Source organism: Ochlerotatus camptorhynchus, unplaced genomic scaffold, assembly GCF_037179485.1.
Source record: "Ochlerotatus camptorhynchus isolate MF236.1 unplaced genomic scaffold, CSIRO-AGI_Acam_v1.1 ptg000099l, whole genome shotgun sequence".
In the NCBI taxonomy this organism is placed as follows: Eukaryota; Metazoa; Arthropoda; class Insecta; order Diptera; family Culicidae; genus Ochlerotatus; species Ochlerotatus camptorhynchus.
Genome location: NW_027040589.1, coordinates 1,831,971 through 1,852,082, shown reverse-complemented (window position 1 = coordinate 1,852,082; position 20,112 = coordinate 1,831,971). Strand labels below are relative to the sequence as shown.

The 20,112-nt window shown below is 40.3% G+C and overlaps 2 protein-coding genes across 3 annotated transcripts in view; both read right to left on the bottom strand.

The window, feature by feature from the left end:
* LOC135698958 (serine proteinase stubble) overlaps positions 1–6,982 on the bottom strand; it is a 667,696-nt gene extending 660,714 nt beyond the window's left edge. The window contains exon 1 of the mRNA XM_065219118.1: positions 6,977–6,982. The gene's annotated coding sequence lies outside the window, so the exon portion shown is untranslated. The remainder of the gene's footprint in view (positions 1–6,976) is intronic.
* The window catches only part of Glut4EF (Glucose transporter 4 enhancer factor), a 258,287-nt gene that overhangs the window by 41,631 nt on the left and 196,544 nt on the right, over positions 1–20,112 (bottom strand). The gene's annotated exons all lie outside the window — the stretch shown is intronic.

Here is a 20,112-nt window from a genome sequence, read left to right as displayed (position 1 = left end):
ATTTTGGAATCCAAGATGGTGCCCATCAAGTTTCATAAAACGTGTCAAATACCCTAAGATATGGATATTTTCGGAACGGAGATAACGCGTGGTTGCCGAAAATCCATATCCGATGTTATGTTGGACTCCAATATGGCGGCCATAGGGTTTCAGAAAAAAAGTGTCAAATACCCTACAATATGGGTATTTTCGGAACAGGGACAACGCGTAGATGCCAAAAATCGTTATCAGATAACACTTTTGGAATCCAATATGGCGGCCATCGGGTTTCACAAAAAGTGTCAAATACCCTAAGATCTGGGTATTTTCGGAATGAGGACGACGCGCAGATGCTGAAAATCGATATTCGATGCCATTTGTAGGCTATTTGACACTTGTTCTGAAATCGAAAGCCACCATCTTGAATTTCAATATGGCGTCGGACATCGATTTCTTTCTTCTAGATGTCAGCCCGATTCCAAAAAAAAAAAACCCACATTGATCGGTATTTGAAAGTATTTCACAGTTTTTCTGAACCAAAGCCGCCATATTGGATTCAAAGACGGCGTGACATCCCCATTCTGAAAATAATCATATTTAAGGATATTTGACAATTTTCCGCAAATCGGAAGCCGCCGTCTTGCATTACAAAATGGCGTTGGATATCGATTTCCGGCTTCTAGACGTTACCCTGATTCTAAAAAAACCGATTGTATGGATATTTGATAGAATTTAAAACTTTTCCACAAATCGGAAGCCGCCGTCTTGCATTACAAAATGGTGTCAGATATTGATTTCCAATCTCCAGACGTCAACCCGATTCCAAAAAATAACCATATTGATGGGACGGCATCAGCATTTCCCTTTTTTTCTGGAATAGGAAACCACCATATTGGATTGAAAAATGGCGTCGGATATCGATTTCCTGCCTCTAGACGCCATATTTGACAGTATTTTTCATTTAATTTAAAATCAGAAGCCGCCATCATGGATTTCTAAATGGCGTCGCATATCAATTTTCGAGCTGTAGACTTCATACCGATTACAAGAATGCTAATATTGATGTGTATTTGACTGTATTTCCACTTTTTCGAAATCGGAAGCCACCATTTCAAAATGGCGTCGGATATCGATTTTCATCCTCTAGACATCATCCCGATTCCTAAAATATCTTTATTGATAAGTTGACAGCATTTCCCACTTTTTCTTAAACTGGAAGCCACCATCTCCGATTTCAAAATGGCATATCAATTTTCGATCTCTAGACGTCACGCCGATTCAAAAAATACCCGTATTGATGGGTAAACAAACCATCCGACAGTGATAAATTTGAAATCCACGTGCACAGATCTATGCGCATACGCTTAAATGAACCGAGTGAACAAGCAACAAAAGTCATAAGAACTGCACGAATTTGGATCGAACAGCTTCGCTTCAATGCAAAAGTAAGTTAATTTGACAGTGAAAGACGAAATGAACACGAGTCAAGTTAAAACAAACAGCATGAAAATTGATCGAAAGTTGTTCAGTTGATGTTGAAGGGGATCTGCTCGAAGAGAAGACAGAAAGACTTTCAATTGAAAGTGACGGTTGACGATTGACGATTTTCGATTGAAAGTGACTTTGTGGGGCCCTCATTGGGGGTGCAATTTTTAAAAGATGGATTTTAATTCTTAATACGCCAATCGGTTGGACATTTTTCTACGAATCTGTTAAAATTAAGACTTTATCAATTTTCAAAATGTCACTATTGAAAATTGCACGAATGTGCAACTGTTGCTATGATAATTAAAATTATCGCCAATTGCCTGCGTAAAACGCTTTCCCTAACACAGATTTCGAAATCGAATTCCATCCGGTTTCGCCGAACAGTGCTTTGCCCTCGAAATTTTTCGGACCTACCTCTGAAGCTCCGTTGGTACGATTTCGAAGGTACATTCTACCGCCTTAATCTCTAGTGAATTTTGGACGTTTTAGGCTATATTCTGGATGAACTTATAGGGTAGTCTTCGAGTGCATTTTGAACATTAGTTCGGAGGATTGTTGGAAGCAAACCTAAGAGCACCCGAACCAATGCGTTGTTATTTTAGTTAGCAACTTGTTTACGCACCGGTCGTTGATGTCACGATTGTGAATTTACGTTTTCGGCTTTCGCACCGATAGTCGCTAAACTTATCGTCGAACTTCGAACTGAAATTGATCACAGAGTTTCGTAATTGTTTTTTTTTCGACAATATTGATATACCTAACCACGAAGACTAAAGATTGAAGGTTAAGATCCCACTACAGACCCAGGTACTCAAGAAACGGTCCTCCGGAAGATCCGAATAACATAACGTTTTTTTTAAATCACTTTTTGTGATGCTACATGAATTTGAGTCTTGGACTCGCACACTGGTGGTCACGAAACTGCCCTCTGAGAGATCCGGAACATCCATAAAAGTGGTCAATTTGTAAAAATGATCGAAATATCGATTTTCTATGCCCATATGGATTACTACATTACATATTTTAGCTTGTGAATGGATCAAGCTCGGTTGGTCGAATTTAATACGGTAGATCTATGAACATCAGAAAAAATTGAAGTCTTTAAGAAGTTCTGATTGATAGAAATGTGGGGAAGTTGAAAGATCTCTAAGAGCAAGTTTCGACAGCTCCAGGGCAATCCAATAGATTTGAGGGAAATTTACTTCAGTGAAGATCAAGAGCTTCAGGGCAGTTCGATTAAATTCAGGGAAAATTAGGCTTAAAGACCTATGAGTAAGTTACGGAAACTTCGGGTAAGTTCTGAAAATGTTAGGGCAGTTCTATGCATATCAGGAAAACTGAGATAACTTAAGGGACGTACCTAAAACTTTTGGTTCGTTTTGAGAACTTTATGGCGGATCCATTTATTTCAGTAAAATAGAGGAAACCATCAAGAAGTTCCGAAAAAAAATAAAGGATAGTTTAAAAACTTCAAGGAATGAACCTAAAAACATTAAGAAAGCTACATAGATGATCCATGTTTAAGGTGAAATTTAAAGATATTCTGGGCAACAATTCCAGGAACATTATCAGGACAACATAAGTAAATTTCAGGAAACAATAGAGATCTTCAGGAGAGTCTGAGGCAAGGTTGCACATACTCATTTCAGCTAAACTAATGTTTTTCGGAATAATATAACCAAAAGATGGTATGATGGCATGTTTTACTTGTAACTTACAAGAAGAGGTTACAAAGTATGTGTTTGAAACATAAAACCTGTAAATTTTGCTTTCTATGAGTCACAATCAGCGATTTGCTGATCGCTGAGTTAGTGAGTGAGTGAGTGTGTGAAAAATCGCTGATTGTGACTCTCATGAAGTGAAATAAACAGGTTTAATATGTCAAACACATTCTTTGCTATCTCTTCTTGTATCCTACCAATTCAAAATATGATCATGGCATCTAATTATTTCATAATTTAAAAAAAAAACATTGTTGAGTATTGAGTATTTGCAACCTTGGTCTGAGGAATGAAAAGAAGTACTGAGAATTTCAGAAAGTTTCATAGGCAAACAGCGGGAACAAAAGGAAAGTTCCGCAAAATTTCTGGAAATTTTTGTGAACTTCAGGCAAACTTTATGATTTTTAAAGTGGTTCCAAAAGATTTAGGAAACTGCAGGAACTTTTAAGTGAAATTTAAGAAATCCAGGGATATCCAGAGAACTTTAATTTCAGAAATGTGGAGATAACTTGAGGAAAATTGACATTGTAAAGAACTTCCAAGTACCTCAAAGAAGTTAAACTAGAGAGCTTTAGGGAATTTCAGAGATATAACTTCATAACTTCAAGAAATTCAATAAATTCCAGACTTTCATGGAAGTTTGAAGATTTGCATGCGTGAGTTCCGATACATTCCGGCCAATTCAATAAAATTTAGAAAAGCTTCGAGAATTTGTTTGACAGTTTAAGGTAGTACCAAGAACTTCAATAGAATTGAGAGTACTTCAGGAATGGAAAAAAATAAATTAATAAATAAATAAACTAATTTTATGGAAATTTAAGAATGTTTAAGAAGTTCCAAGAAACTCAGGGAATTTCCGAAACATCGTCAAAGTACCGAGACTTTTATTTAAATTTTAAAAACATAAGAGATCTTACATGAGCATCAGAAAAATGTGAGAGCATTTTAAGGAATTTCCATGGTATTCAATGCAGCTTAACTGCAAAAAAATGCAGGGACTTCTGCGACGATCAGATTATGTTCAAGAAAATAGCGAGATCTTTTAAAATGTTCAGATTTTTTTTTAGTAGTTTCGTTATATTTTGGAAAGTTTCCGGAACTTCGTAGATGATTAGAGATCTTCAAATCAGTTTCATTTATTTAAGTTTGCAGGATATTTCGAGGAATTCAAACGCATTATGGGATATTTCTCGCGTAACATTTGAAAAGGGCCTATCCTCGTTGATCGATTCTCTTAATCGACTTTCTCTTTGGTTTACCACGGCAACATAAAAGAATTTCTCGCTAAGCTCGCAGCACAGCTCAACAGATGCTTCAGAATCAATGCGAGGCCTTCAGAAATTGTTTATAAATATGATTAAAATTTCCGGAACAATGAAAAAACATAATGAACTTCAGGAAAGATTCAAAACCTCAGGGAAGCCCAAATAAAACTAGGATTTTTACGCGAAATGACTACTTTTGTACACCCAACCGGGGGATGTAAGATTCGCTCACAATTATGTGGGATTCATCATCAGAGGGCCGGGTAAAGCAGGTGCATAATAGCACCTATCAATGGTTGTTGGGTTCTGCCCTGACCGGCGATTTGCGACCTCTGTGCACCTGAACTCCGATTCTTACCTCCACGCGGTGCCCGGTGGGGTTGCTGGCGGTGATATTTGCCGTCAGTAATGCGAACAAGAACGGGGGATCATTGTTGTCACTAATGCACAATTGTTTATAAGTCGCTAGTGTCGGTGATGACGATGATAGAGCAAATAGGTTATAGCCAACTCTAAGTAGCCCGTGATTATCGCTACCTGGGGATGCTAATCGGCTGGGTGCTGGTTGCGACTTGGCCGTCCTGAATGAACTTTTTCCACCTCTTCAAGGTGGTTCGTTTAAAAGGACGTTAATAAATGGAAGCATCATCAGAGGATGTTAGTGGAGACCACATGAACCGAAGATGCGATCTACCTAGCTGCGGTCCAATGCAAGAAAATTGGAGACCGAAAAATGTAGAGTGTATTAGTGAGGTAAATTAGTTATATCGAAAAAAAAAATGGAAACAGACTGCCGACTGGACTCGAACCACTAGCGTTGCGATTATCAGACCTGTGCTTTCTCCACTGCTCTCTCCATGCTTCTGAATATGGCAAGCCTTAAAGCAAACAGCGCTTCATCATTTTCTCGCATACTCGATGCTCGTATGCTTTTGTTTGCTGGAGAGATTCGAGGCAAGTGTGTGCGTCGTTCTACAATGTTCTACAATGTGCGTCGTTTTACAAGCTTACTGGTATAGTCGAAAGCGTAGATAGAATACGAAATAAAAAAGACAAAAAACCATTACATCGCCTGTAAGGTCAATTTCTAACATTCGTTGCGATGTTCATAAACAGAGGATGATAGGAAACGGAACTAACATTCGTTGTAATAGATTTTTGGTTTGCTAAAACCCTCTTATATAAAGAAACAAAAAATCTTTTTTATCACTTTTTCGCATGGTCAGGATCTTCCGAAAGTCCGGATTGTTGCCAGCAGAGTTCGCATGCTGGTCCCAGATCCAAATCCATTAATGTAGCATCAAAATAAGTGATAAAAAAATACGGAGCTCTAGGATCTTTTCTACGAATTGGCTCCCTTTACGGATGTTCCGGATCTTTTGAAGGACCGTTCCATGGCCACCAGAGTGCACATACTAGTTTCAAATCCAAATTCATTCATGCAGCATAACAACAAGTTGATTAAAAAAAATCTAGATCCTTTTTTAGAAATTTTTCACATTTACGGATGTTCCGGGTCTTCCAGAGGAATGCTTTGCTGGCCCTTGGGTCCACATTTTTGTCTCAAATCCAAATTAATTCATATATCACAATGTTCAAATGAAAAACAAAACAAACATTTCATAGATAGCAACGCTTGGGCCGGTTGCTATCGCGCTGCTATATTTGTCAACCCGCTGTTCACCGAGAGACAGATTGTTATTTCGCGCACTTGAATAGCAACCCCCAGTGCGGTTACTAGCTTCAGCAACGCATTGGTGCGGGTGCTCTAAGAAAAGCTAAAGCAATCCCACTGCTTCACCTTTTCGCAATATAAGGCTAATATAATGTTTCGAATCCCTATATTAGCCGTGCGAAAGGCTTATATTGCCAAAGGTGAGTATTGGTAACCTGAGAATTATGAAACAAGTCCGGAGGTTTAGTTAATAAAGCTCAGTGAACTGTTAACTGAGGCAAGGGAGCGGATTCACACCACTGCCAGAGTTTGTCCAGCAAACATTCCTTCTGGATTCTCGATATCCGAGTTTCTTCAGACTAACCCGCATAGCTCTCTGGATTGTGACTTAAATGAGTCATATAAAAGTTTCTACCACCACTTTGCAACATGTACTAGGCTTTCATTCGATGTTACCCTTTGATCTTCTTTGGGACAAATCTTCGTGATTCGGGTTTAGTTCTGAAAGTCTTTTTAGAGCAATGCAATTTTTAAGCAACATAATCCAATCGATGAGTTCAACATTTGAGTGAAGGAATCAGCTATGCGTTTTCATAACTTCAGCGATTTGATTTAAAATGTCAGAATAATAGTTTGGCATGCACTTTGTTCTACAGTTCTTTTCCTCAAGGCAATCATGCAATCAATCGCAAAAGCAGAAAACCTACCAAAACAATCAAGCATAAAACGAAATTACATAAAATCAAACACACTGCTTACTGTTTGGAAAACTCCTTGCATAAGCTTTTCTCTCCCGGCCTGCTCCCAAGCACCACTCCACTCTCCCGCTCCCTCTCGTGCTTTCGTACTCTCGGTTTTCCGCCGACGACTTATGCTTTCTCCCGGCTTTCTTTGCCTACCTCCCTCCCTCCCTGCCAACCGCACTCGTGCCCTTGCTCTTCAAGATCAAAGCAAGCTATTGATGGTGGCTGATTTGGTTTAATGGCCGGCCTAAGCTCGCAACACAAATGGCCTACTAAGTGGCTAGTGTTCACTGCAAGCGAAAGCTCTTCCTGGTAGTGCTCTCACCACCCGTCACTGTTCCGCCGCCTGCTACGAGAAGAGCACCGACCGCCGCGGATGTCGTAATCGCCGCACGACCAATAGGCACCTTTGCTGCTGTCGGGTGCAACACAGAAAACATGCAAAAATATGTGCGAAAAAAATGAAAATAATGCACACTTTCGTAATCCACTCAGAGCGCGAACCTTCCGCTCCGCGTTCCTCCAACGACCGACCGGTGCTGACAGGTGACTGCGGCTGGATTTTTTTTCCCCCGTTTAAATTGTTCTACCCCTCCTCACTCAGCAGAGGAGCATACTGGGACTGCACGTACACTTGCACACTTTCGACTAGGAAAAAAAAAGCCCGGTGTATCGCACCTAAGCTAACCTTTAGTATTTCACTATCTTCCACTTAGCACTTCGAAGGCGACACTTACAACGCGAAACTCCGGAAGCGTCGGGTATCTCCGATTTTTGCAGAATCTTCCGGAACAAACGGAACTTGACCCCGGGAAGAGGCAGCGTGTGGACACTTTTGACACGGTTCTGCTTTTCAGGACCAGCTGTGTGCGCTTCTGTGCCGTGCTGTAGTATACCGAAGAGCTGCCCTACAGAGAAACACGCCGGGAAGCAGGATCACTCTCTCTCTCTCTCGCTCCATTTCCGTCTTTCGCTCTTGTTTCGAAGAACTGCGCGAGAGAAAATATCCGTTTTCCGTGTTTTTCCCACGCTCTCGTCGGCTGCTGTGCGATAGTTTTCGTGGAATGGCCAAATGTTTTCGCACGGACCGGGTTGCCAGCCTGCCGGGTGACGTTTCGATCGTTCTGCGATCTTCGTCGTCAGGGTCGGGGGGTGAAGGTGCGGATGGGCGGATTAATTTCAAAAGGGATTGAAATTAACCAGCTCAAAAAAGTGATAAATGGTTCTGGGAACCCTTGCCGGCGAGTTCCGGGAAGCAAAATCTTACAAACAACCGCCCGGCATGTTCGTTTGTGAGCGAGAATACCGGTTGTTGATGGGACCGTCTTCTGGAGCTGGAACGGCGCATGCTCGTCTTCCAAGTTCTCAACCATGGAATGCTTGCGCCCGCTCGTTGTTGTTGGGGTAGTTGAGGGAAAAATCAATTTCTCCCGACTTGAAACCCGCTGCCACTGCCGGGGGAGAGCTTTGCAACAGTCAGATGGTGGCGTGTGTGGTGTTCCTGTGAGAGTGTGTGTGTGTGAAAATTCGCCGGCCGGGAAATTTTCTTCCTCTTCTTGGGAATTTTTCCCCGAGAGAAAAGAGCGGGAGAGGAAAGCAGGATGAAGGTCATCCTGTGTGTAATTGCAAATTGGAAAATGAGGGACTTTCCTCGGATCGAGATCGATTCCCCGAAGCCATTCCGCGACGTTCCCGGTTTTAGGTCGAAAAACTAATTGAATTATGATAGTTTTGTTTGAATTTGCAAGGCACCATTAGAATGTAGGTTAGCAGGATTCTGAACCTCCCTTCGGCTCTCGCACGAAAATGCGATTTTTTCTTGCATGTGTGTGGTTTTTTTTTTGCTCGGCTGGAAAAAAAATATCAAGGTCAATCTGGATTCGCTTGGTGCCGGGAGTTGCTGCTGGTGATGGTGCGCATGTCCATTGTGGCAGGGAAGCCCAATGGAGTGGTAATATTTTTAAGTTTTTGTTTACATTTATGGCAGTTCGTTTGTTGTTGATTTTTTTTTTTCATTCGTTCGCTCACTTTGTTGAGTAGTGTTGGAGATAGTTCGAGGCAGAACTAATTAGGAGAGCTTGCATGGATGCAGTTGGAATCGATTTTTTTAAAGTTGAACCTTCAAAATTGGTTTTCTTTGGAGGGTTCGTTTTGTTTTACTGCAGAACTTCAGAACAAATTATTGATTTTGGATTATGCTCTCGCTTCGCTGTGAGGCGGGAATTCTCGCGTTTATCAACGATGTTTTGAAAACATTGAGTTCTAGGAAATTCATTTTTTATAAAGCAAAAGAGCAGTTCCAGGCCAAATAGCGCCAAAATTCCATGAAACTTCGCATAATTGTTCGCTAGGGGCAATGAATCGATTTTGTGCAGGAATTTGGCCATTTTGAATCTCTTTTAGTTTGAGGTTTCAACATAAGTTTAAAAATCTTTAAAATGTACTGTTTTTGTTGTTCAAATTTTAAAAGTTTGGTTTTAATTTTTTTCTATAAAACCTACTGATTTGTTTTCAGTGTGTATTTTTTTTATTAAAAGGCAATCCAGTTTCCTACAACTTTGTCTCAAATTTCATTTCGATTACATGAGCCGTTTCGTGCTACGATTTGTTAAAAAAATTCGAATACGCCATTTTGAAAAATTTGGCTTGCAAAAATGGCCAATTAACGGTACAAACTTGGTTCATTACCCCTAGTGAACAATTATGCAAAGTTTCATGGATTTCGGAGAGGAAAAATAAAATCGATTCGATCGATTTATAGATCCTCAATATCATAAGTGAATTAATATTTTTTGAAAAATATCCGCCAATCTCATCAATTGACGAGCAAATTTTAGCAATGAGCAGTTCCAAGCCAAGTGACGAATCGATTCGACTCTACCTTCTTCCATTTGTTTGAAACTTTGCATATTTGTTTGTCATGGGTAATGATTTACATTTGTGCTGAAGTTCGGCCATTTAGGATCTTGCCATTTTTTTTCAATATGGCGTATATGCATTTTTCAATAAATCGTTGCACGAAAACGACACTTCTAATTGACATGACGTCTGAGACAATGTTTTAGGGAAAAGTTAAGTCTTTCTAGGAAAAATACAAACGGAATAAGTTATTTTGGGTAGTTAACCAAAAAAAGTGACGTAGCTTGTATAACAAAAAATGTCCTCGTTCAATATTTTAAATTTATTTTCTCAAAAACAGTTTTTCATAACCTTTTTAAGGAAAATAAAGTTTTGACCATACTTTTAAAATATGAAAAACATTGGACACTTAAAAATGGCTAAATTTAAGCTCAAATGTGAATGATTTCCTAGAACAAACAATTATATAAAATTTCATGAAAATCGGAGCAGTGACCTAGAACTGCTCCAATGAAAAACTCGACATTTCTGGACATTTCCAACAATTCCAGTGAACTTGTTATCTGGACTTGCCAATAATGTTATCTAGCTTTGTCCAGGTAGTTTGGTGGATTTTTACAAAACGTCGTTTGGACTTGTTCAGCATGTCGTTTGGACATGGCCAGCAAGTCTTCTGGACTTGTCCAGCAAGTCATCTTGTCGGACTTGTATAGCAAGTCCTCTTGTACTTGTACAGAAAGTCCTCTAGTCGGACTTATACGGCAAATCCTCTTGTCGGACTTGTACAGCAAGTCCTCTTGTCAAACTTGTAGCGCAAACTTGTAGAGCTTTTACAGAAATTCCTCGAGGTCGGACTTGTCCAGAAAGTCCTCTTGTTGTACTTGTACAGAAAGTTCTCTAGTTGGACTTGTACGGCAAAAATCTACTTGTCGGACTTGTACAGAAAGTCCTCTTGTCGGACTTATCCAGCAAGTCCTCTTGTCGAACTTGTACATCTAGTCTCTTGTTGTACTTGTATAGAAAGTCCTCTTGTCGGATTTGTCCACCAAGTCATGTTTTCGGACTAGTCCACCAAGTCCTGTTGTCGGACTTGTACAGTAAGTCCTGTTGTCAGACTTGTACAGCAAGTCTCTTGTTGTACTTGTATAGAAATTCCTCAAGGTCGGACTTGTCCACCAAGTCATGTTTTCGGACTTGTCCACCAAGTCCTGTTGTCGGATTTGTACAGCAAGTCCTGTTGTCAGACTTGTCCACCAAGTCCTCATGTCAAACTTGTACAGCAAGTCCTCTTGTCGGACTTGTCCAGCAAGTCTCTTGTTGTACTTGTACAGAAAGTCCTTTTGTCGGACTTATCCAGCAAGTCCTCTTGTCGAACTTGTACAGCTAGTCTCTTGTTGTACTTGTATAGGAAGTCCTCTTGTCGGACATGGCCACCAAGTCCTGTTGTCGGATTTGTACAGCAAGTCCTGTTGTCGGACTTGTACAGCAAGTCCTCATGTCAAACTTGTAGAGCAAATCCTCTTGTCGAACTTTTACCGAAATTCCTCGAGGTCGGACTTATCCAGCAAGTCCTCTTGTTGTATTTCTACAGAAAGTCCTGTAGTCGGACTTGTACGGCAAATCCTCTTGTCGGACTTGTACAGAAAGTCCTCTTGTCGAACTTGTACAGCAAGTCTCTTGTTGTACTTCTATAGAAAGTCCTTTTGTCGGATTTGTCCACCAAGTCCTGATTTCGGACTTGTCCACCAATTCCTGTTTTCAGACTTGTCCAGCAAGTCATGTTGTCGGACTTGTACAGCAAGTCCTCATGTCAAACTTGTAGAGCAAGTCCTCTAGTCGAACTTGTACAGAAGTTCCTCGAGGTCGGACTTGTACGGCAAATCCTCTTGTCAGACTTGTACAGCAAGTCCGCTTGTCGGACTTGTACAGCTAGTCTCTTGTTGTACTTGTATAGAAAGGCCTCTTGTCGGATTTGTCCACCTAGTCATGTTTTCGGACTTGTCCACCAAGTCCTCTTGTCGGACTTGTACAGCAAGTCCTCGTGTCAAACTTGTAGAGTAAGTCCTCTTGTCGAACTTGTACAGAAATTCCTCGAGGTCAGACTTGTCCAGCAAGTCCTCTTGTTGTACTTGTACAGCAAGTCCTCTAGTCGGACTTGTACGGCAAATCCTCTTGTTGGACTTGTACAGAAAGTCCTCTTGACGGACTTGTCCAGCAAGACCTCTTGTCGAACTTGTACAACAAGTCTTTGTTGTACTTGTATAGAAAGTCCTCTTGTCGGATTTGTCCACCAAGTTATGTTTTCGGACTTGTCCACCAAGTCCTGTTGTCGGACTTGTACAGCAAGTCCTCATGTCAAACTTATAGAGCAAGAGCACTTTGTCTAACTTTTACAGAAATTCCTCGAGGTCGGACTTGTCCAGCAAGTCCTATTGTTGCACTTGTACAGAAAGTTCTCTAGTTGGACTTGTACGGCAAATCCTCTTGTCGGACTTGTACATAAAGTCCTCTTGTCGGACTTATCCAGCAAGTCCTCTTGTCGAACTTGTACAGCAAGTCTCTTGTTGTACTTGTATAGAAAGTTCTCTTGTCGGACTTGTACCACAAGTCCTGTTGTCAGACTTGTACAGCAAGTCCTCCTGTCGGACTTGTACAGCAAGTACTCTTGTCGAACTTGTACAGCAAGTCTTCTTGTCGAACTTTTACAGAAATTCCTCGAGGTCGCACTTGTCCAGCAAGTCCTCATGTTGGACTTGTCCAGCAAGTTATCTGAAAGTTCTCTGGAAGTGCAGGATTTGATCAGAAAGCAGGGATGCCAGGAGTTTTAGAAAAACACATCTGCATAGAAGTAGATGAAACGTGTTTACATGTCTTCCCCGCTACTTTTCAAATCTCATAAATTGTTTTTTTAAATCCTGTTTTCGGACTTGTACAGCAAGTCCTGTTGTCGGACTTGAACAACAAGTCCTCTTGTCGGACTTGTACAGCAAGTCCTCTTATCAAAATTGTACAGCAAGTCATCTTGACGAACTTGTCCAACAAGTCCTCTTGTCGGACTTGTCCTCAAGTCATCTGAAAGTTCTCTAGAAATCTTGTCTGATTGGCTGATGTTTTAGAAAAAAAAACATCTGCATCGAGGTAGGTGCCTTCAAATTTGCGTCCGGTGGGTGGAGGGGGGGGGGGGTACAAGATTTCATATTGATAAAACTGAGTCTTTACAGCAGTTTAGGCAAGTTAAGGGAGTATCATTTGATTTCAGGAAACATTGTAGTAGTTCGGAGAATTTCGAAAAAATTCAGGGAACTTTCTAGAAATGTGAAATAAAGCGAACTTTAGAGAAGTTTGTAGAAGTGCAGAGATTTTTTTCAGTAGTTGAGTGAAATTTTAAGAAATTTAGCGAGCTTTAGATAAATATAGGGGATTTTCTTCATCGCCAGGGAGCTTCGCAGATCTTCAGGGATTACGTCGAAATTCAGGGAACATCGTAATAATTTTGGAAACTACGTAGAAATTCTGGAAACTTCTTACAGCTTTAGAAAACTTCGTAGACATTTAGGGAACTATGTGGAACTTCAGGAAACTTCGCAGCTTGGTTCAAGTTTGGGGAAATAGTTCAGGGAATTATCTTTTTCTTCAGGGATCTTCGTAAAATTTCAGGAATTACGTAGAAACTCAGGGAACATCGTAATAATTCTGGAAACTTCTAACAGCTTCAAAGAACTTCGTAGGAATTTAGGTAAGTTTGCAAAAAATCAGGAAACTTCGACGAAGTGTGAGCTTGGTTCAAGTTTGGGGAAATAGTTCAGGGAATTTTCTTTTACTTCAGGGATCTTCGTAAAATTTCAGGAATTACGTAGAAATTCAGGGAACATCGTAATAATTCTGGAAACTTCTTACAGCTTCAAAGAACTTCGTAGGAATTTTAGGGAAGTTCGCTAAAATTCAGAAAACTTCAAAGAAGTGTGAGCTTGGTTCAAGTCTGGGAAAATTGTTCAGGGAATTTTCTTTTCCTTCTGGGAGTTTTGCAAAAAATCTGGGATTGCGTAGAAATTAAGGGAGCATAGTAAAAATTCTAGAAACTTCGTAGAAATTCTGGAAACTTCTTACAGCTTCCAAAAACTTCGCAGGAATTTAGGTAAGTTTGCAAAAAATCAGGATACTTCGACGAAGTGTGAGCTTGGTTCAAGTTTGGGGAAATAGTTCAGGGAATTTTCTTTTCCTTCAGGGATCTTCGTAAAATTTCAGGAATTACGTAGAAATTCAGGGAACATCGTAATAATTCTGGAAACTTCTTACAGCTTCAAAGAACTTCGTAGGAATTTTAGGGAAGTTCGCTAAAATTCAGAAAACTTCAAAGAAGTGTGAGCTTGGTTCAAGTCTGGGAAAATTGTTCAGGGAATTTTCTTTTCCTTCTGGGAGTTTTGCAAAAAATCTGGGATTGCGTAGAAATTAAGGGAGCATAGCAAAAATTCTAGAAACTTCGTAGAAATTCTGGAAACTTCTTACAGCTTCAGAAAACTTCGTAGACATTTAGGGAACTATGTGGAACTTCAGGAAACTTCGAAGAAGTTTTAGCTTGGTTCAACTTTGGGGAAATAGTTCAGGGAGTTTGGGAGTTTTGCAAAATTTCAGAATCTTCGTAAAATTTCAGGAATTACGTAGAAATTCAGGGAACGTCGTAATAATTTTGGAAACTTCATACAGCTTCAAAAAACTTCGTAGGACGAAGGAAACTTCGACGAAGTGTGAGCTTGGTTCAAGTTTGGGGAAATTGTTCAGGGAATTTTGTTTTACTTCTGGGAATTTTGCAAAAATTCTGTGATTACGTAGAAATTGAGGCAGCATAGCGAAAATTCTAGAAACTTCGTAGAAATTCTGGTATCTTCTTACAGCTTCAGAGAGCTTCGTAGGTTTTTTAGGGAACTTAACGAAAATTCAGGAAACTTCGAAGAAGTGTGAGCTTGGTTCAAGTTTGGGGATATTGGTAGAAGTTAAGCGATCATTGTTGTTGCAGGGATGAACTACCCACAAGCTAAAAATCTCTATAATATATTTAAAAAAAAGCAGGAAGTCTCATAAAAGTTCTGGATCACTTTTTTTTAATTTCGGTGCACTTCGTTGAAGTTTAATGGACTTGCAATATTTCAGGACATTCCGTACAAGTTCAGGAAACTTCGTCATAGTTCGCAGGACGAGAAACTTTAAAGTGTAGCGAACTTTGTAGTAGTTCAGCGTACCTTGTAGCATTACGTAATTGAGGATCTTCGTTAAACTTCATAGAAGGGCAAAGAAGTTTGCAGTCGTTAAGAAAACTTCGTAAAAGTTCGGATGCTCAGAAAAATTCCGCAGATGCTCTGGAACTTTCCTAACAGTCTAACAAACTTCTTAGAACTTCATGGATTTTCGTAGCAGTTTACTAAACATCTTACTGCAAAATTTTCAAAGGACTTGCTCGATTGTTTGAGAATTTCCCAGATGTTCAAGAATATTACTAGAAAAGTTTTAGGCTCTTCGTGGAGGTTTGGAGAAGTTAACACATGCCTTTATATGTTGGTGGAATTAAGTGAGCTTGGAAAAATAGCTCCAGCTGGCAAGAAGTTCAGAGAAATTCGTAAAAATTCAGGTTATGTTCTAGAAGCTAATGGAATTTTTCTGAGGATCTTGAAATTTCTAGAAAGTATCCACTGTTTTCATCGAGGTGTTTGGACTTATCTGAAATTTTCTGAAGGCTTCTAAAAAGTTTCTACAGTATTCCGCAGTCCGTTCATGAAACATCCCTGAAATCCTGAAGTTCTTGGAACTTCCCAGAAGTTCTTGGAACTTCCCAGAAGTTCTTGGAACTTCCCAGAAGTTCTTGGAACTTCCCAGAAGTTCTTAGAACTTCCCAGAAGTTCTTGGAACTTCCCAGAAGTTCTTGGAACTTCCCAGAAGTTCTTGGAACTTCCCAGAAGTTCTTGGAACTTCCCAGAAGTTCTGGTTATTCTTCTGAGAATGTTTCTGAAATTCCCCTGAATTGAATCAAACTGCCCTGAAGGCCTCTTAACTGCCCGAAGTTTTCTGCACTTTCTTGGATTTTTCGGGGCTTCTGCGATTTTTCTCAAATTTTTGGAACATCTTAAAATTTCTAGATATTTTTTTGAATTTAATGTTCCATGTTCCTGACAATAACTTTTCGTTTTTTTTGTGTGTATTATACAATGCATTCCGGTTTTGGAGATCACGATCTTATCTGCTATTTATTTCCCTAAATTTGTGCTAGTACTTACAGTTTTTTTTTCATAATTCACCAAGCATCTCTAATCCCTAAAGAGTGATCTAGTAATATCTCAGATGGCTAAGGCGTTAGATGAATTTTCTAGAAATTAAAGAAGACAACAGTAACGTGTTGCCAAACACGGGAAGGCACTGTAGTCACCTTAGCACATTGTAGGCCATTCATGACTTGTTCGGGGATGAACTTTGAACTCGTTTGAGAGCCAAACCCGTCCCCAAATATTCGAAACCGATCTTAAGCTCTCAGAATTTCCCTGAAGTTCAGGAAATTTTCCTGATATTCTTGGAAGTGCTTTGAAGCTCTCAGAATAGCCACGAAACGTCTCTTAAGATCTTTAAACTCAATTGAAGATTTGGCATCTTATGCAGTACAGTTCTTGAAATTTCCTTAAAATCTATGGAACTGTCCTGAAACTATGCGAACCTAATATTAAGGATGGTAAAACTTCCCCGCTGCTCCGGACGATCGTGAAGTTCTCAGAACTACCTTGAAGTTTTCAGAATTTCCTTGCAATTTACATGAAATTCTTAGAACTTTTCAAAAGTTCCCACTATATTTCTAATGTTAATAGAATCAACAAAAGTTCCAAAATTTTCCGGAAATTTTTAGAACTTTACTTAAGATCCCATATTTTTTCTGATGTTCATGGCACTCCCAATTTCCTTGAAATTTTCTAAACATTGCTCTTGAAACATCTGTAAAGATCATTCGTGACTTGCCGGGCATAAAATTTTAACTCAGCCCCATTTTCGTATGGAGCAAAACCTCCATGTTTACCCATACGGTTCTCCAAGCTTGTCCAAGAAGACAACTGAATTTTTCCAACAAGCCCTCTGGACTTACCATAAATAGCCTATGAAACTCAAGCAAATTTCCTGTTGTTGTTCAGAAAGTGTTCTGGACAAGGTCTTCAAAATCTCCAGAAAGGTTTCTGAATTTATTCAGAAAGTCTTCCCTTCCCTGGAAGTTCGTAAAACTTGTGTAGGATTTATGTTTTGAACTGATCTTAACATTACTCCAAAGTTGTGCAGCTGACTTGTTTTGAAAAACCTTTAGGTTTTTCCATAAGATTCTCCAAGATTGTCCAAGAAGGCAACTTATTTTTTTTCAACAAGCCCTCTTGACTTACGTTGAGTAGCTTATGAAACTGTCCATAAAATTTCATGTAGTTGTTCAGAAAGTGTTCTGGACTTGACCAGCAAAATGTCAAGTAAATTTTCTGAACTTCTCCAGGTGTCCAGGAGGATCGTAAAACTTTTGTAAGATTTATTTTTTTAACTAATCCCAAAATTACTCCACACTTGTGACGCTTGTCCTCCGGACTTCATCCAACAAGTTCACCGGGTTTGTCCGGAAATAGCCTGGGAAACCGTCCAGCAAATTTCCTGTAGTTGTTCAGAAAGTGTGTTGGACAAGGTCTTCAAGATCTCCAGAAAGGTTTCTGAATTTATTCAGAAAGTCTTCCCTTTTTGTCCTGGCAGTTCGTTAAACTTTTGTAGGATTTATGTTTTGAACTGATCCTAAAATTACTCCAAACATGTGCAGCTGAAGCCATCTAGCATGTCTTATGAACTTGTTTACAAAAACCTTCAGGTTTTTCCATAAGATTCTCCAAGATTGTCCAAAAAGACAACTTATTTTTTTCAACAAGCCCTCTTGACTTACGTTGAATAGCTTATGAAGCTGTCCACCAAATTCCCTGTAGATCAGAAAGTGTTTTGGACTTGACCAGCAAAATGTCAAGAAAATTTTCTGAACTTCTCCAGAAAGTCCGCCAGTTTTGTCCGGACGTAAAACTTTTGTAAGATTACCCTAGATTTGTACAGAAGTTCCTCTGATTCGTGTGGACTTCCACACTGAACTTTCAGTGGAGATTCTTGGTACTTGTCCAGAATGTCGCTCGAACTAAACCGTCTTGGCTTGCAAGGGCAATTAGTTTTGCTTTGAAGACCTCATAACTTTGGTTTGAAATCCTAAAATTTGTCCTAAGTATATCAAAATTTGACCTGTGACCTGTACCTTTTTCTAGATTAATTCTCCTAAAAGTGAGAAGCAAATTTTGTTTCTTCTAAATACAACCTTTCATCAAGATTTGATATGTTCTGCGACGAAGTAGAAATTTTCCTCACAACCAATTTTCCTCAAGATGCCTCTTCGGTTCATCGGTTGTTTATTTGATTGGAAATTGATGGAGCTTTTTGCCGGAGCACCCTTGAAAATAACTGTTTCCGTCATAACTTTAAGCGATTCTACACGCGGCACATTATCAGCCCTGCTTCCAGGAAAAACCGACGTCATTGGTTTTCGATCAAACCCACATCGTTTCGCACGGCCGCAGTTACGTCAGCATATCTCCCTGTCCCGTCCCATCCCATACGCCTACAAATCACGAGGAGCGTAAGAGTCTATATCTTGTGCTCTTAACGCAGCAGACGGCTGTGCCCTGTGGGGAGCTCTCCGCCCGCTCTGGAACGTGGGTCGCGTTGGAGCACCCACACGCGCTTAAAACTAAGTTATCAATGGATGCTTCGTGTTGGAAGAGTATTTTGGGACCACCAATCGATTTCTGCGAAGGTAGGCTCCGCTTCTCCGTCAGCTGCAGTAGGCGTTGGGGGTCTTAGGTACGTTCGCATAGCATTTCCCGGTTACTGTGACGAGTGGGATGATTAAACTTTCTGCACTGTCAACATCGCAGGTGGCAATTCCAAATCCAGAAGGTGATCTCAAGCTCTGCTTCTTTTTCTTCTCGGCGCCAATCGCATCCAATTGAATGCAATCAATTTGAACAACACAGCAGGAAGCGCACTTCTGTGCACCGGTTCGCATCTAATTCGCGCCCGTCTGGAGGTGAACTGAGAAGGAATGCAACGGCAGAAGGCAAGGAAGAAGATGAATTTATATGAAAAAAAAAGCATTAAATGAAGCGAATGCAGACATTTCAAGGTAACGCAGTTCAAGTTCAAGCGTTTCGGCCGTTGCAGCTGATGCAGTCAGTCGGTCGCAGTCGGTAATGGTTGGTAGTAATTTGGAGGAGACTCTCCGCCATTGCAATGGTTCTATTCTGCTAGAGTGACGCTGGTGGGCGACCGTCAAGTTGCTGATGGTTTCCGGTGGCTTTTTGTTTTATTTGGTCGGTTGAAATTGCAACAGCAAAAAAAAAAAGACACCAGCAAAGTGCATGCGAGCATGCAGCAGCAACTTTGAGTCATCGCATTCATTTTTGGGAAGCCGAAACGGCCATGACGTTGAAATTTGCGCACGCATTCGTTGCTTCTTTCTGGCTGCTGTTGCTGACTGTTGTCTGGTGCACTTGTCTGTGGGGTGACTGACGACGGACGATGAGTGTGACCGATGAAGCGGAGAGGTGCGTTTACTTTATTGGAAGACAATGCAAATAGAGAAATCCGGGTCCCTCCGGTTAGCCGAAAGGTCGAGGAGCTTTCCGAGTGGGACATTGTTTTGCTTTACTAGGGCAGCAGCGTTGAAAACGATTCAGAGGTTTAATTATGAGTTTCGAAACCTACTTTGAGAAGGACTTGAATCAAAACTCAGAGGCATTTGGAATTTATTTCGATGAAATCACCGTTTGGGGTCAGCAAAGTAAGTCTAGAATGTTTATTAAGCCTAGGATGATCAGGGAAAATCCAGTAGACTGGGAATCAAGTTTGTTAGCTCCAGAAAAGAAAATGAAAGGACTGGTCCAGAGACCTTCAGGGCCACCAGAATACAAAGGAGTGAAGGGTCATTCAAATTTAAGTTAGGCATGCCAAGTTACGTCTAGAAAAGTCAGGATGTTTTCAACGTTCATTTTGCGACAGATAATTCAATCTTTAAATTAATGGAGCGGAGCCTCAGCAATTCCAATTCAGGAATAATAACTACCAACAGGAATTGCTATAGGTAGTCCACTGTCTCCCATACTAGCAGATTTTGTCATGGACGAGGTCGTCAACTGGCTAAATTTCAAAATCCCCGATGTTGACAAAAATATTCGTAGCCAAGACACTTTCGGTTTTTGGGTGAAATTATTCGATGTTATTCGGCTCCGTTGAGTTTATAAAAGGCCTAAATAAAGTCTGAAAAACGACTTTCTGGACAAGCCCTGGGG